At 40.4% G+C, this 17,919-nt stretch overlaps 1 protein-coding gene across 4 annotated transcripts in view; it reads right to left on the reverse strand.

The window, feature by feature from the left end:
* Positions 1 to 784: 784 nt before the first annotated feature.
* The window catches only part of LOC126457215 (ATP-binding cassette sub-family A member 7-like), a 594,847-nt gene continuing 577,712 nt past the window's right edge, over positions 785 to 17,919 (reverse strand). For all 4 annotated transcript variants that reach the window (XR_007585450.1, XM_050093334.1, XM_050093335.1 and 1 more), the window contains one exon: positions 785 to 1,241. The gene's annotated coding sequence lies outside the window, so the exon portion shown is untranslated. The remainder of the gene's footprint in view (positions 1,242 to 17,919) is intronic.

Genomic DNA, 17,919 nt, shown 5'->3' on the forward strand with positions numbered 1-17,919 from the left:
AAAAATTTGTAGGGCAAGACAGAAGCTGTTGTGCCAACATCAAAGAGATAATTGAAACTGGGCAATTGTGAAATGTTATTTGGACTGACTGGATAAATTTTGTGGAATTACTGCTGCAAATCAGTAATGAGTAACTACATGTGTACTGGGAACATAATCAAAACAAGATAAGTGCATACGGTTGACATGCACGGTCTGATGGATACTCGACCACCACACAACCGTTGTGCTCTGAGAATTTTGATGACCTTGTGCATGCTATTACCTCAAGTTGAGCAGGACAACAGTTAATTTTTTCTGGTGAGAATACTATCCAGTGAATGATGTTGGTTGTGTACAACTTTTTCAACAGACAGCATTTTATGTACTGACAAGAGGTCAATAGTGAGTTTATTTGGAGCTATGGTTCAACTTCAGCAGAAAAAGAACTTGCTTAATATGTACTTTAAAATTTTGGGGGAAACATGTTCTCAGAATGGATGACTCATCCTTGATTGGTCAGCCATGAATTAGGAGCTATTTCTAACAAACTTTTTATTATGATTATTTCTCTAAGTAGGATATTAATCTCCTGCAATCAGTTCTGCACTCTTCATATTTAAGTAGACATAAGAGCCTGCATGTAGATTTTCCTCTCTTGCTACTGTTTACTAAACAACACAGCACTGGTTCTGAAAAGCGTTTCACTTCACAAGTTTTGAGATGTTTGAACTGTTTCATGTTCTTGGTGCTTTTTATGTTTTCAAGACATGACTTTTATGATGATCCTATAAAACAAAATAAGTTAAAACGTGGAGTAAAATTTTATTTAATTAACAGTTTGTGCCAACAGAACACACAATAGTGCAAAAACACAAATATTAAGTACCTTAATACAAGTTTTCAGATCAATCTCTAACAATGAATACTGTAAATGCGCACATAATGCACAATATCACATGCCAAAAATAAAGTGCAGCAACACGTATATAAAAAATACTGACACATTTCTTTGACGAATACTGTTAAGGCACATTATGATAGTGAGCACCAAAAAAAAATATTACATTTAAAAAAAAAATCAAAATTGTCTGAAGAAGTGCATATTTAGACAGCACCAAAGCTTTCTGAAAGCTTCAACCGTAATGTTTCTGAATAAATAGTTGCATAATAAGTCATAAGTTAGTGAGATCTTTCAGACAAACGATACTTGTGTAACTCCACAGGTGGCTAATATAGGTTCATGTTCAGCTGCAAGAGACCTGCAAAGAAAAATAAACACATTAAGAACTGTCAATACCAACAAGACTTGCAAAAACGTAATGACAAACTTTGCTCGTGAAACTTTACTTCTTGTTAGTTTAAATTTTCTTGAGATACTCTCACCACTATTAGTATTTGCAGCATTACTCCCAGAACAGATCAGAGTCTCAGGCTAGTCTCTGATGACTGGAAAGAGAATTTTAGAGTTCCTTTTATCCCACTCAAGCATGCATTACACACAGGAAGGTGCTACCTGGGTAGCAGAATATATTTGGTGGGCTCCTGAGCGTCTTTCAGGTTAAATACCTACACAGGTCTGATGATCAATTAACATAATTGAACGTCAGACCTGTGTAGGCATATATGGAGAATATAGATAACCATGCATGTTAAATACAGAGGACACAGTTATTGTGGGGCAAATGTTAATATAGTCATAGTTAATTGCAGAGTGTGTATGGTAAGCTCCTAAAATTAGACTCATTAATTAATGGTAGTAAACCCAGTTAGTGTTACGAAAATAAATTTTTATATTGCTAAAACAGGCTGGATGTCAATAGCGGTGTCATATTTCTGGCAGTACAGAAGTCAATTATATTGATTACATCTTTTGTGGGCTAAAGATGCCATACGTGAATTATTTAAGTGAATTTTGGCATCAAACGTGGTAATCAGATGCCTCTACAGACTTATGTGAACTGAAGAAGTTTTATAATAATGTGTGTAAATTTCCAGATTGTGGTAAGCTTTCCAGTTATAGAATGGGAGAAACATGTGGTGTGTGAGAAAAGTAATGAGACTGATTTTTTTATCGACCATAGTTTTCATTTATTTTTTTCAAACAGCAATATTTCTCCTTCAAAGTCATTCCCTATGGAAGCTACACATTAGCAGAGTCATTGTTCCCAGTCTTGGTAGCAGCACTGAAAGGCTTCAACTGGTAGAGCATTTACCATGTCGGTCACATTCTTTTGAATATTCTCCAGACTCCCAAGTAAGTCCTTACAAGACATTTTTCAATTTCTGGGAAAGAAAAAAGTCACAAGGACTCAGATCAGGTGAATAGGGGTGCTTGGAACAATGGGAATGCCTTTTGAGATCAAAAATTTTGTGATGGAAGTGGCTGTGTGACATGGGGCATTGTCATGATGCAGCATCCACCTGTCTACAATGTCTGGTCTCACTCAGTTCACACTTTTCCTGACGCTTTCAGGAACTTCTTTGTAAAACTCTTGGTTGACAGTTTGTTCTGGAGGAACAAATTCTTTATGCACAATATCCCTACTGTCAAGAAAGCAAATCAACTTTGTTTTGATCTTTGATTTGCTTATTCAAGCTGTTTTCGGTCGAGGAGATGTCTCAGTGTGTCACTTCTCACTTTGTTGATTTGTTTCAGGATTGTACTAAAAATGCAGGATTCATTGATCACATGACTGAACTGTTCATAGTCATTGGTAATCCTCTAAAATAAATGCACACACTTCTTTGATTATCCTTATGCTCAGTTTTGTTCCCATTTTGGCACAAACCTTTCACATGTGCACAACTTCTGTCTAAATTTGATGTATGGTGAAAGTGTTTAACAGGTCACCCATCATCCTTGTTGTTAAATGTCGGTATGATCTCACAAGAGTATGCACATGTTTCACATTTTTGTTGGTTTTTTAAGTTTAAGGTCTTCATGAGCGAGGTTTGTCACTTGTCTGTTGTCTGTTCTCTGCCTTCCAAAAATGATTCTTGCAAGCGAAAAACTTGTGCTCTTGATACGGAATCTTTCCCATAGGTGTGTTTCATCTTTTCAAAGGTCACACTCACAGATTCCTCAAGTTCAAAACTTAATGGCGTAACACTGCTCTACACAACCGAAGCACAACTTCAGTGATGGCACTCTAAAATGTCACATGATGGCTGTATGAAGCTGAAACTTGGACTGAGCATTTGGAAGGGATGAACACATTGGCCTACACAAGTAGAGCAACAGTGCATTGCCAGATCGCTTGCAGTGTTGTCAGTCTCAATACTTTTCTCTCACACCTTGTGAGTAACAGGGACAGGACTTCATATGATTAACAGATCTAAACTTTCAAAATTGGTTAATGTAGGGGAGGGAATCAATAACTACTGCAATTTAAAATATTTTGAACAAGGTACAGAAATTTTTCTGCCAGTATGCAGATTGTTTGAGAAATATACACCAAGAATTTATCTCTGAGGGTGACGATGTGTATACAGAAAATTCAAAAGTATTACAGTATGGCACAGATATGTAACTGTTGACAAAGTTGTGAGGGATGGAAAAGATCTGCCCTGGTTAAGTACCCATACTGTACAACTGCTATGAAAGCAGAGAGCTTCGTCCCTAGTAAACAAACAAAAGCTGAATGAAGCTAAAATGAATGTAAGAAGCATTCATTGAACTCAAAAGTAAAATTTTGCTTACCAATGAGCAAAAATATTGTAATAAGTTCTGGTCTTACATAAACTCAATAAACGGATCCATCAAGTCACTGAGTGACTTGCATTGAAACAAAGAGACAGATATACTGACTTCAGTCATTCAAAAATGATTTACTGAGGGAAGTCACACTACTGTCCCCCTTTTAGTCGTCACATGGGCACTGAAATGACAGAAGTGTGATGACAGAATGTAGGATCAACTTAAAGAGTGTACATAATAGGATTACATACAAATCATGCAAGAGAACATGCTCCCCCCCTAGCAGCAGTTTAGAGCAACTCATTGAAATAATAAAGTGTTCCAAGTGACTGGAAAAAGGCACAAGTAATTGCTGTTTCTAAGACTGGACATCAGACAAATGTATAACTATAGGGTATATAACTAATGTCAGTCAGTTGCAGAATTATGGAACACATTTTATTGCCTTTCTGAAGCCTGAGAATCTCATTGTAGGAATCAACTTGGATTATACCAACAGTGTTCTATTGAAAATCAGTTAGCACATTAAATAGCAATTTTTTCACTCCTACCATCTTTTTAGGACACGGCTTCAGGCCGCACCCCTAGATAATCACAATCACAGTTTGTCAGTAGTACCCAAATTGATGTCATGTTCTTTGACTTCCAGAAGGCATTCAATACAATTATCTGCTGCTGAATAGTGAATACTTGCTTATGGAATAATGGACCAGTTTTTTGTTTGGACTGTGAATTCTTTCTGGGAAATAGAAATGAGTGGATAGCTTTTAACAAGGAGAAGCTCTCAAAAATGTAAGTAACTTTGAGCACACCACCTCAAATTGTATGCCCAGGGGCATCAATACATGGGAATGAAAATTATTATAAATTAAAAGGGGACAAGTTAATGCACATGAATTCAGATCCACTTAAAAGATATCTATATGAGGAATTCATACTGTAATATTATTACTCATATGAGGCACTGACACTGTTATATTATTACTCAGACGATGACTTCACGTAAGACGAACTGGAAATTTGAGCTGGATACAATGTGTTAATATCCCAAGAAATATCATTACAGTGTTATCAATTATTTTACTACTATTACTTATCAGTGTAAAAATAACTGTAACTGTATTATAAATTTCTATGTCTCCTGTCAGTGTGGAAACCAAATGGATTGCAAATGTACATTATGAGATGAATAAACCACAATTCCTCAATACCCAACAGTGTGTTACATGTCTTGTTAAACATGCAGTCCTCTAAATGATATTGGTGGATAATAGGAGAAGATCTGTGAGGCAGTTCATGAGTTATGGTGGTGTAAAAGGGAAGCTGAAATGGAAGAAAATTGTATCAATAGACACTAAGTGTGTAGACTAGCAAACGACCCTCAAAATAAATAAATAACTTACTGCACATGAGCAGACAGAAAGATCCATTATTGTTTGCAATGTCACCAGGAGCAGTCTCAACTATTAAGGATCTTGGAGTATGCATCTATAGCGATTTAAAGTTGAATTACCATATACACTCCTGGAAATGGAAAAAAGAACACATTGACACCGGTGTGTCAGACCCACCATACTTGCTCCGGACACTGCGAGAGGGCTGTACAAGCAATGATCACACGCACGGCACAGCGGACACACCAGGAACCGCGGTGTTGGCCGTCGAATGGCGCTAGCTGCGCAGCATTTGTGCACCGCCGCCGTCAGTGTCAGCCAGTTTGCCGTGGCATACGGAGCTCCATCGCAGTCTTTAACACTGGTACCATGCCGCGACAGCGTGGACGTGAACCGTATGTGCAGTTGACGGACTTTGAGCGAGGGCGTATAGTGGGCATGCGGGAGCCCGGGTGGACATACCGCCGAATTGCTCAACACGTGGGGCGTGAGGTCTCCACAGTACATCGATGTTGTCGCCAGTGGTCGGCGGAAGGTGCACGTGCCCGTCGACCTGGGACCGGACCGCAGCGACGCACGGATGCACGCCAAGACCGTAGGATCCTACGCAGTGCCGTAGGGGACCGCACCGCCACTTCCCAGCAAATTAGGGACACTGTTGCTCCTGGGGTATCGGCGAGGACCAATCGCAACCGTCTCCATGAAGCTGGGATACGGTCCCGCACACCGTTAGGCCGTATTCCGCTCACGCCCCAACATCGTGCAGCCCGCCTCCAGTGGTGTCGCGACAGGCGTGAATGGAGGGACGAATGGAGACGTGTCGTCTTCAGCGATGAGAGTCGCTTCTGGCTTGGTGCCAATGATGGTCGTATGCGTGTTTGGCGCCGTGCAGGTGAGCGCCACAATCAGGACTGCATACGACCGAGGCACACAGGGCCAACACCCGGCATCATGGTGTGGGGAGCGATCTCCTACACTGGCCGTACACCACTGGTGATCGTCGAGGGGACACTGAATAGTGCACGGTACATCCAAACCGTCATCGAACCCATCGTTCTACCATTCCTAGACCGGCAAGGGAATTTGCTGTTCCAACAGGACAATGCACGTCCGCATGTATCCCATGCCACCCAACGTGCTCTAGAAGGTGTAAGTCAACTACCCTGGCCAGCAAGATCTCCGGATCTGTCCCCCATTGAGCATGTTTGTGACTGGATGAAGCGTCGTCTCACGCGGTCTGCACGTCCAGCACGAACGCTGGTCCAACTGAGGTGCCAGGTGGAAATGGCATGGCAAGCCGTTCCACAGGACTACATCCAGCATCTCTACGATCGTCTCCATGGGAGAATAGCAGCCTGCATTGCTGCGAAAGGTGGATATACACTGTACTAGTGCCGACATTGTGCATGCTCTGTTGCCTGTGTCTATGTGCCTGTGGTTCTGTCAGTGTTATCATGTGATGTATCTGACCCCAGGAATGTGTCAATAAAGTTTCCCCTTCCTGGGACAATGAATTCACGGTGTTCTTATTTCAATTTCCAGGAGTGTATAATTAGTTTTGGGAAAGGCAGAGGTGTAACTGAGATTCATTGGAAGAAGTCCTCAAAAAATATACTGCAACCACAGGAGTTGAGTTACAGATAGTTTCTCAATCAGTATGAGAGCCTTACCAAGTAGGAAGGGAGATAAAAAAAAAAGAAAAAAGCTAAATGGTAGTAGTGGAGACCCTTGCCACCAATATGAGAGATAGAAAATATCCAACAGAAAGCAGTGTATTTTATCACGGGTTCATTTTGTAAGTGCAAGAATGCCAAGGGGTATCTCATCCAGACCCAATGGCAGATTCTACCAGAGAGAGGTTTACATCTCAGAGAAGTTTCCTATCAAAATACCAAGAATGCATGTTCCAAAAAGAGGAAAAAATGTACTGTATTACTTCCTCCTCATACATGTTATCAAATGATCTTGACTGTCAAAGCACAGAAACTGAGCTCATGCAGAAGATTTTTAACACTTATTCTGCCCACTTACCATAAGAGGAAATGTTTATGGTACTAGAAATATCCTCTGCCATGTGCACCATGGAGTAAACACAAATGTAGGTATATCAGACATGGCTGACTATAGGAGGCACAGGAACAAAATAGCTTGGCTAGTAAATCAGTGTAGTTCTTGAACAAAATTCTAAGTTTTTAACTGATTTATTACGGATACCAGATGAAGGTATCACAAAGATCACTTCATAGGATTCAAACTGTGTGATAAACAAAGATGGCAACAGCAACTGGATAAATCAACCAAAAACTACTCCTTTGCAATTAGAAACCTCTTGCATTGTGTTGACCTGTAGATAGGGTTGCTAGTATAATGTTCTGGGGCACTGTGGTTAAGGTAAAAAAAGTATTTATTCTACAGAAGCATGTAAAGAGTCCACCATGCAATCACACATCTTGCAGTAGCTTCTTGAAAGACCAAGGAGTTCTTACACTCGTGTGTATTTCATAAATAATGTTATTATGGAATTCAGTCTGAAGACTGGCTTGATGCAGCCCTCCACATACTCTATCCTGTGCAAGCCTCTTTATCTCCAAATAACTACCACAACCCAAATAACTACCACAACCTACAGCCTTCTGAATCTGCTTACCGTTTCATCTCTTTGTCTCCCTCTATGATTTTTATACATCACACTTCCCTCTAACACTAAATTGGTGATCTCTCGATGTCTCAGAATGTGTTCTATCAACCGATCCCTCCTTCTGGTCAAGTTGTGCCAAAGTTTCTCGTCTTCCCAATTCCATTAAGTACTTCCTTATTTGTTAAGTGATCTACCCATCTAATCTTCAACACTCTTCTGTGCCACCATGTTTCAAAAGCTTCTATTCTCTTCTTGTCTAAACTGTTTATTGTCCATGTGTGATTTCCATACTGGCTACATTCCAGATAAATACTTTCAGGAAAGGCTTCCTAACGCTTAACTCTATATTCCTGCTGTCTTCAGAATTTCCGAGACAGTATTCCAATCAACATTTTCAAAACCTTTCTCTAAGTCTGTAAATGTAGGTTTGCATTTCCTTAACCTGTCTTTCTAACATAAGTCTTAGGGTCAATATTGCCTTGCATGTTCCTACATCTACATCATCATCATCTTCATTTAAGACTGATTACGCCTTTCAGCGTTCAGTCTGGCGCATAGTCCCCCTTATAAAATTCCTTCATGATCCCATATTCAGTGCTAACATTGGTGCCTCTTCTGATGTTAAGCCTATTACTTCAAAATCATTCTTAACCACATCCAGGTACCTTCTCCTTGGTCTGCCCCGACTCCTCCTACCCTCTACTGCTGAACCCATGATTCTCTTGGGTAACCTTGCTTCTCCCATGCGTGTAACATGACCCCACCATCTAAGCCTGTTTGCCCTGACTGCTACATCTATAGGGTTCCTTCCCAGTTTTCCTTTGATTTCCTCATTGTGGACACCCTCTGCCATTGTTTCCATCTACTAGTACTTGCAATCATCCTAGCTGCTTTTATATCCGTAACCTCAACCGTATTGATAAGGTAACCTGAATCCACCCAGCTTTCACTCCCGTACAACAAAGTTGGTCGAAAGACTGAACGGTGCACAGATAACTTAGTCTTGCTACTGACTTCCTTCTTGCAGAAGAGAGTAGATTGTAGCTGAGCGCTCACTGCATTGGCTTTGCTACACCTCGCTTCCAGTTCTTTCACTATGTTGCCATCCTGTGAGAATATGCATCCTAAGTACTTGAAACCGTCCACCTGTTCTAATTTTGTTCCTTCTATTTGGCACTCAGTCCATTTATATCTCTTTCCCACTGACATTACTTTCGTTTTAGAGATGCTAATCTTCATACCAAAGTCCTTACATTTCTGATCTAGCTCTGAAACATTACTTTGCAAACTTTCAATCGAATCTGCCATCACAACTAAGTCATCCGCATATGCGAGACTGCTTATTTTGTGTTCACATATCTTAATCTCACCCAGCCAGTCTATTGTTTTCAACATATGAGCCATAAATAATATGAACAACAGTGGAGACAGGTTGCAGACTTGTCTTACCCCTGAAACTACTCTGAACCATGAACTCAATTTACCGTCAACTCTAACTGCTACGTGACTATCTATGTAAATACCTTTAATTGCCTCCTATTCCATAATCTCGTCCAACAGACAATAACTTCCTCCTAGGAACCTGGTCATATACCTTTTCTAGATCTATAAAACATAGATAAAATTCCCTGTTCCACTTCTCCATTATTTGCCATAAGCTAAAGATCTGGTCCTGACAATCTCTAAGAGGCCTAAACCCACACTGATTTTCATCCAATTTGTCCTCAACTAATACTCGCACTTTCCTTTCAACAATACCTGAGAAGATTTTACCCACAACGCTGATTAAAGAGATACCTCTGCAGTTGTTACAATCTTTTCTGTTTCCATGTTTAAAGATTGGTGTGATTACTGCTTTCGTCCAGTCTGATGGAACCCGTCCCGACTCCCACGCCATTTCAATTATCCTATGTAGCCATTTAAGACCTGACATTCCACTGTATCTGATGAGTTCCGACTTAATTTCATCCACCCCAGCTGCTTTATCGCACGCAATCTATTGACCATTTTCTCCACTTCCTATATTTCTCTAAAATCCAAACTGATCTTCCTCGAGGTCAGCTTCTACTAGTTTTTCCCTCTTTCTGGAAAGAATTTGTGTTAGTATTTCCAATCATGACTTATTACATTGTTAGTTTGGTAGTTTTCACACCTGTCATCACCTGCTTTCTTTGGAATTGGAATTATTATATTTTTCTTTGAAATCTCAGGGTATTTCACCTGTTTCATACATCTTGCACACCACATGGGAGAGAGTCGTCATGGCTGGTTCTCCCAAGGCAATCAGTAGTTCTGATAGAATGTTGTTTACTTTGGTGCCTTTTTTTAACGTAGATCTTCCAGAGCTCTCTCAATTATTCTCGTCACATCTCCCATTACATCATATTGCCTTTAAGTTTGTCTCCCTTGTATAGACACTCTATACACTCCTTCCACTGTTGAGCTTTCCCTTTGCTTTGGACTGGTTTTCCTCTGAGCCTTTGATATTCATACAGCTGCTCTTCTTTTCCCCAAAGGCCTCTTTAATACTCCTTTCAGTGGTATATATCTTTCCCCTAGTGGAATATGTTTCTAAGTCCTTACATTTGTCCTCTAGCCAGTCTTGCTTAGCCATTTTGCCCTTCCTGTCAAACTCATTTTTTAAACATGTGCATTCCCTTTCACCTGTTTCATTTGCTGCATTTTTATATTTTCTCCTTTCATAAATTAAATTCAATATCTCTTGCATTACCCAAGGATTTCTATTAAGTCTTGTATTTTTACGTATTTGATCCTCTGCTGCCTTTACTATTTCATCTCTTGAAGAACTGCTTGGTCTTCTGCTATATTCCTTTCTTTTCCTCCACCGACTCTCCCCAATTCCTGTCCCTTTACCACACGGTGCCCTGCTCGTCACTATTGATACGACCTCCCTTTACACTAATATTCCTAATGCCCATGGCCTAACCACTACTGAACACTACCTTCCCCAATGCCCGACGGACTCCAAACCAACAACCTCCTTCCTAGTGACCATGACAACTATATCCTCACCCACAATTACTTCTCCTTTGAAGGCATTACCTACAAACAAATTTGAAGGATGGCTATAGGCACCTGCATGGCACCATCCTATGCCAACCTATTCATGGGCCATCTAAAGGAATTCTTCCTAAACCCCTCACTTGGTTCAGGTTCATTGATGACATCATTGCAATCTGGATCGAGGGTGAGGACACCCAATCGTCGCTCCTGCAGAACCTCAACAACTTCTCCCCCATTTGTTTCACTTGGTCCTACTCAACCCAACAAACCACCTTCCTAGATGTTGACACCCACCTCAGCGATGGTTATATCAGTACCTCCGTCCATATGAAACCTACTAACCACCAGCAATACCTCCACTTTGACAGCTGCCACCTGTTCGATACCAAGAAATCCCTATGCCTAGCCTCCTGTGGTTGTTGCATCTGCAGCAACAAGCAGTCCCTCTTGAAATATACTCAGGGTCTCACTGAAGCCTTCACAGACTGTAACTATCCTCCCAACCTTGTACAGAAAGAAATCTCCCATGCCTTATCCTTACAGTCTCCTACCACCTCCCAAAGTCCCACCATCCGGCCACAGATGAGCATTCCCCTCATAACTCGGTACCACCCAGGACTAGAGCAACTGAATTACATTCTCTGTCAGGCTTTCGACTACCTCTTGCTGTACCCTGAAATGAGAAATGGCCTTCGCACTTTCCTTCCCACATCTCCCACATTGGTATTCCACCATCCACTGAATCTACACAATATAATTGTCCATTCCTACACAACCTCTTGTCCATCCCTACACAACCTCTGCTCCCAACCCCTTACCTCATAGCTGTAATATACCTAAATGTAAGACCAGCCCCATACTTCATCCCGTCAACACCTATTCCAGTCCGGTCACAAAAATTACCTATCCCATCAAAGGCAGGGCCACCTGTGAAACCAGTCATGTGATCTACAAGCTAAGCTGCCATCACTGTTCTATATTCTATGTGAGCATGACAACCAACAAGCTGTCTTCTGCATGAATGGCCACCAAAAATCTGAGGCCAAGAAACAAGTGGACCACCCGGTTGCTGAGCACGCTGCCAAACATGACATCTTTCATTTCAACGACTGCTTCACACCCTGTGCCATATGGATCCTTCCCACCACCACCTTTTCTGAAGTGCACAGGGGTGAACTTCCCTGCAATATATACTAAATTCACGTAACCCTCCTGGCCTCAACCTTCATTAGTCATTGTCCTCACCCATCCAGCCTCCGTTCCCATTCCAGCATTATGCAGCCCTCATTCCACCATGCAAGTCATTTTACTTCTCTCCTTTTTCGCTACCCCCTCTCCCCTCCCCTACGTCTAACCACCCTACTGCACAGAGCCGCCCTACCCTCTCCACCTTGTCCCTGTGTGCTCCCCAGCAGTACTGCGCTGTCCCATCCTTACCCTACTATCCCTAGCCTCCTCCTGGTGCTGCTGCTTGCAGTGTGGCCACAGTTGCCTGAAACTGCAGTCGTGTGTGTGTGTGTGTGTGTGTGTGTGTGGGGGGGGGGGGGGGGGTCTATTTTTGACGAAGAACTTATGGGCCAAAAACTTTAATTTGTGTCAGTCTTTTTATTGTGCCTTCTGCGACTCAGTATTTCCATTATATGGTGAGTAGCAACTTTCCTTTTCATAATATTGTTACATTTCATCCTGGATTTTCCATTGTTTGATTTTTATCTGAATAATTTCTTTTATCTCATTAACATTTCTTCTGTCTCTTCATCAGCTGTGGCTCTAGTTGGAATACAAACATATACTACAGCAGTAGGCTTGGGTTTTGTGCCTATCTTTGCTACGATAATAATGCGTTCACTATGCTGTTCATAGTAGCTTACCCATATTCCTAATAGTATTCAAGGTTTATAAGAGTTAAGGTAAACTGTGCAATTCATAACCACAATACTAAAATAAAAGTATAAACTATGGAGTTTTACACTCTGCTGAAAAAATCCATAACAGATTACTGACTCACATCAAGCAGGAAATGAAAATCCCCAGATATTCAAATACAAAGGAAAAAAATATTTAATTAGCAATTCCCTCTTCACAGCATAGTCCAGTCACAGCTGTTTGTGTTGTGGTGTTAATATCAGCCGGCTCATGGGACAGCGATTTCTTAGTCTGACTACTGCCTTACGGATGACTGAATGTTGCTGGGAGCCCACTAACTGTTCTCACATGGTAGGGAAGATGTGAAGGTTTACAATGTGCTTGGTGCACAAAACTGCAATCCTCCCTTGTGGTAATCAATCTGAACATCAATGACAAGCAAGTATGCCTACTGTCATGTTATGATGCAGTCCAGCATTGGGCAACTGTCAGATCCGAGTGCCCCATAAATCTGGATATTTCAAGATCTGACCAGCCGCCCAAATGAAGATCCACAATGATGCCACTTTAAAACTCTGACAGGTGTGTTGATATTGTCATCTTGCACCAGTATGTGGCGCATCTATGTCTTTCATGGTGATCACTCAACACCTGACACTGCCCACACTCCTACCAGCCTAATGCAGTCAGGTGGGTGTTCTAACTGTCACAGAGAATTACAACATTAATCATTTGTATTCCCGCCGATGGTGTGTATGCATATGAAAGTCCATTTAGACCTGACCATGTCTTCTGGGTGCATAAATTTTTCTGTCATGCAGTGTATGATATTACTCGAATGTCCTTCATGACTTTGCAGCATACTTGCACCTCTAGTTCTGAAAGTACACCCTTAATCTTGATCTTGAGCTCTGGAAGTGAGCACGGTTTAACAGCGTACTTACAGTATCTGCACAGAAAGAAACCAAATCAACTCAAATTGCAAACTCTTGGTGGCAAATTCATGTCACCACTGTGAAAAGTCACCCAGCCAGGGAACCCCTTTTAATAAGTCCATTGTTGAAATCAATGTGTGACAAGTAGAGACATCTTACTGAAACCAAACCTCTTCAGCATTCCTATGATTCAGTTCAGTTCAGACCACAAAAACTCTTTAACATATAGCGGTAGCATTCGCCATCCACTGTTAATGCGTTTCTAACAATGTCTTCGGAGAAGTAAGACCCAGTTAAACCCTCAGCCCAAACTCCACACCACACGGTCAATAGTTATGAATGTAATAGCTTCTCCATAATTATTCCAGGGTTTTCTCTCTGCCAAATCCTGCAGTTTTACTTGTTCATGAAGTCATTCTTCAGAGGGTGAACCTCGTCAGTGAAGACTGTTTTCTTGATAAAATTGTTGTCTGTTTTACAGGCCCAAAAGTGCTGATATCTTTTCAGAATTCATTGCCTGCTGGTGCTGGCAATATCCAATTGCTATGAATTTCAGCAAATAGACTTCATTGGACTTAAATCAATGTTATTACTGACAATGATGATGTATTTCACAGAAAGACTAACATGAGGATGCCCTGAGGTTCAAAGCTCACAACTGAACTGGTTTTCTCACATACAGCAATCAGTCTAATCACAGTCGACTTATTCAGAGCATTATGTTGGCCAAACATTCCACATAGTTTGCAAAGCCTCTGCCAAACACTCACTGCATTTTTCATTATGACAGCTGAAAATAGTGTAACTGTGCCACGAACTTAATAGAATACAGATGTCAAGAATCCTTTATTATTACATAAAAAGTTAAGAGGAGAGCAGCAGCTTTCTTCAAAGTAGATGTTTTTTGCCTCTTACTGCACACATATGGAGTAATCTATAAATAATTCCTATAATTATCATTCTGCATCTACAACAGTACTCTCCAAACCTCTATGAAATGCATGGTAGAGGGTACTTCTAATTGTGCCAGTTATTAGGGCTTCTTCCCACTCCCTTCACGTATGGAGTGCAGGAAGAGTGACTGTTTAAATATCTCTGCCTACACTATAATTAATCTAATCTTGATCTCACAATTGCTTTGGGAGCAATGAGCATGGAATTGTAGTGCATTCCTGGAGTCATAATTTAAAGCCGGTTCTTTAAACATTTTAAGTAGGCTTTTTTGAGATAATTTGCTTCTTAACTTCAAGGGTCTGCCAGTTCAGTTTCTTCAATATCTCTATGACACTCTCCCACTGGTCAAACAGACTGTGACCATTCATACTGCCATTGTCTGTATACATTCAATAGCCGCCATTAGTCCTATTTGGTATGGGTCCCAAACATAGTATTTTAGAATGGGTTGCACAAGTGATTGAAAAGCAATCTCCCTTTAGACTGATTGCATTTTCCTAGTATTCTAACAATGAACTGAAGCCTGCTACCTGCTTTCCCTATGCCTCAGACTGTGATCGTTCGATTCATATCGCTGCAAAATGTTACACTCACATATTTGTATGAGTTGACAGATTCCCAATGGGTGTCATTGCTATTGTAGTCATAGGATACTCCATTCTCTCATTTTGAGAAGTGTACAGTTTTACATTTTTGAACATTTAAGGCAAGCTATCAATCTTTGCACCACTTGAAGAACTAACTGAATATTTGCAGACAGTACGTTATATATCACCTGCGACAGGTCTGAGGTTGCTATTAATGTTATCTGCATGGTCAGTGATAAACAACCGAACAGTAAGGGTCCCAATACAGTTCCTCGGGACAAACCAAAAGTTGTTGACACTCTATCCAAGTCAACATGAAGCATCCTCCCTACCAAAAACATCTCAATCCTGTCGCATACTTCAGTTGATAACCTGTAGATCTTACTTTTGATAATGAGCACGGATGTAGCACAGAGTCAAATATTTTTTGGAAATTGAGAAATATAGCATCTACCTGCCTACCTTGATCCACGGCTTTCAGGATGTCATATGAGAAAAGTGGGATGTTTTTTGGAATGCATGCAGGTTGCCATGGAGATGATCATTCTGTTTGAGATACCCCATTATGTTGAAGGCAAAATACTTCCTAAGATTCTACAAGAAATGGATGTTGAGGATTGGTAGAACATTCGGAACATTGTTTACATAGTCTTGAAGACTGTTGAAAAATGGTGTCATACATCTGTGTATATCTTTGGAGTGAAGTGCAGTGTGGCATTCAATAAAAGTTGATTGGCCTGTCATAATAAATGTAACTCACTTTTTGTACTGTCCTCATATTATACAGGGTGTATCAAAAAGAACCATCTGACTTAACAGTTATTTTTTTGTATGTTATTTGAGATATGTGCATGAATACTGTTGGAAAGAGCAAACACTCGAATTTTACATGGTTACTGCTAGGTAGCAGCAGTGTGGGTCAGTAATAGCTGTTCAACGCGACTTTTGTATTAGGTATGGTGTGGATCCTCCTACAACACAGAGCATTAGATGGGCATGAATAATTTTGAGAAACAGGTTGTTTGTGTAAAGGCAAATCGCCATGCCATCCCCGTGTGTCTTTGACAGATGTCGATTGTACCCACCATAGTTTCACAAGGAGTCCGCAGAAATCCATTTTCCATGTAGCTCGCCAGCTTAACATGTCATCTGTGTCCGTCTGGTGTGTACTGCGTTGATGTTTACACATGAAACCGTACAAAATTCAGCTACTGCAAGCTCTTCATAAAGTTGATAAACAAAAACATGTGAAGTTCTGTAATTTCTTTCTTGGCAAGATGGAGGATGACAGTTTTCACCCACGCTTAGTGTTTAATGACAAGCAAGATTTCATTTATATGGAAAGCTGAACTGTCATAACGTGAGAATAAGGGGTATGGAACAACCACATGAAGTTGTACAACATGATACGGACTCTCCAAAATTTAATGGTTTTTGTGCAGCTTCACGGGAAAAGGTGTACGGTCCATTTTTCTTTGCCGACAACATTGCTACAGGAAGCACATATCTCAATATACTTGAGAACTTTCTTTTCCCACAGTTGGAGACTAATTCAATTGACTTCATTTTTTACCAGCAGTATGGGGCACTGGCATCTGGAAGTGTGGGAATTTTTAAATCAAAGGATTACTCAATGATGGATCGGTTGCATTGGACCAAATGATTAAGCCTTACATTACTGGCCTCCAAGGTCACCAGAACTGACTGTATGTGATTATTTCTTGTGGGGGTTTATAAAATACTCTGCTTATGTGCCTCCATTACCAACAACAATAAATGACCTGAGACATCACATAACAGCAGCTATGGAAGCTGTAACTCAAGACATGCTTGCTGCAGTGTGGGAAAAATTTGAATACTGCACTGACATATGCCATGGATCTCAAGGGGGGCATATTGAACACCTATGAAAATGTATGAAAGAAAGCTTTTTGAGTTTCCTGTTCATCAAAAAACAAAACTCACTGTACATGTTTATTAGTTTCAGAAATAAAGATGTGCCCAACTGTATGATTCTTTTTATACACCCTGTATTTCTACATCTACGTCATTGTGTGTAGATACGGACTAGTGATAATGTGTTGTTACAATACCTTACAGAAACAGTATACAGTGACTGCTTCTTCATGCACGCTGAGATTTATGGAATAAATATGTCGGTGAATTAATCACTTTTCACTTTGGAGAGAGAGAGAGAGAGAGAGAGAGAGAGAGAGAGAGAGAGAGAGAGTGTGTGTGTGTGTGTGTCATGTAAAATGCAATCTTAATGTAGCAATCTAGATACTTCCAGAAAAATGGCAATTTGTGTTTTTCCTTACACTGAGTGTTCATTTACGATTTGGTAAAAGGCAATAAAAATTTATGGACCTATGACAGAGCCAGTACTAATGTAAATAAATTTTTATTTTTGTCATGCTGAGCTATGTTGCAAGACAATGTAAATTAAGTATCAACTTTGAAAACATGATGTAAACAAAATATGCCGTAAATAAAGTGATCATTTGTTTCGCCCAAATGGATAAATTTTAATACTGTGTGTTGATAAAATTGTTTTGGGTGGTTTATCCCCAAAAGAATGTCATCAATACTTGATGAATGTTTTATAAAATGGATAATTTTCATTTCCAACAGTTAAGAAGAAAGCTGCTGAATTGAAAGGTGTTAGCCTTCTCCTGTGAATTCAGAAGCCTGACATCCAAAAACTGCAATCAGAGACTGAAATTTTGAGAAAGTGTATATTATGGTATTGGGCAAATGATTATTAAAAGTGTGTGAAATAGCCACAGGCATGCCAAATTTCTGCAATGTTTGGTCACTCGAGTCCAGTTGGTTTTGTATGTAT

Source organism: Schistocerca serialis, chromosome 2 (assembly GCF_023864345.2).
Source record: "Schistocerca serialis cubense isolate TAMUIC-IGC-003099 chromosome 2, iqSchSeri2.2, whole genome shotgun sequence".
NCBI classification, from domain to species: domain Eukaryota; kingdom Metazoa; phylum Arthropoda; class Insecta; order Orthoptera; family Acrididae; genus Schistocerca; species Schistocerca serialis.